The sequence below is a fragment of the Oncorhynchus kisutch genome, linkage group LG30, assembly GCF_002021735.2.
Source record: "Oncorhynchus kisutch isolate 150728-3 linkage group LG30, Okis_V2, whole genome shotgun sequence".
Taxonomy (NCBI): domain Eukaryota; kingdom Metazoa; phylum Chordata; class Actinopteri; order Salmoniformes; family Salmonidae; genus Oncorhynchus; species Oncorhynchus kisutch.
In genome coordinates this window covers 17,430,609-17,431,444 of record NC_034203.2, presented here as the reverse complement: position 1 = coordinate 17,431,444, position 836 = coordinate 17,430,609, and positions in this window count along the sequence as shown.

Below are 836 nucleotides of genomic sequence, written 5' to 3'. Positions count from 1 at the left end.
TAGAGGAATCGTCGGTTCGCCTTCAAATTAACAGTCCGCCATTGAAACTGATACAAATAGTGGAAATAATGCCCTATTTGGAAGATATAATGCTAAACAAGTTTGGAATGTTGTTACATAACTTACAAATTAATGAATGCAATAATACATTAATTTACCAATGAACAGTCAAACAAAACAGTTGAAATGGATGTATAAAAATTGTCACAGACTCTAGCCACCCAAGTTATACACTGTTCTTTCTGCTACCGCACAGCAAGCGGTACCGGAGTAGGACCAAAAGGTTCCTGAACAGCTTCTACCCCCAAGCCATAAGACTGCTGAACATTTAATCAAATAGCTACCCTGACTATTTTCATTGACACACACATGCATATTGACGCCACATACACACTCTCACATAGACACTCTCTCGTACTCTTCACAAACGTTGCTGCTACTCTGTTTATCTATCCTGATTGCCTTGTCACTTTTCCCCTACCTACTGTACATGTACACATTAGTCTATACCTGTTGTATTCGTCGCATGTGACAATTAACATTTTATTTGATTAGACTGCATAATTGCATTGGGGGCATACAGTACATACCGGTATGCAATGTACAGCCTTATCTATTGTATGGAGTGGGCACCCATGAAATGGGGTATCAGCCAACTCAGTGACATCCACATATTACATTTCTGTAGAGTTTACACAAATATTAGCATCATAGCTCTTATTGAAAGACTTTGACTTGGGGAAATCACCTCCATTGTCAGTATATTGTGTGTATTGGACATTCATATTGGATTATAGCCTTGCCAATGGCCTTGACTATGGAGTGTGAGTAACAGG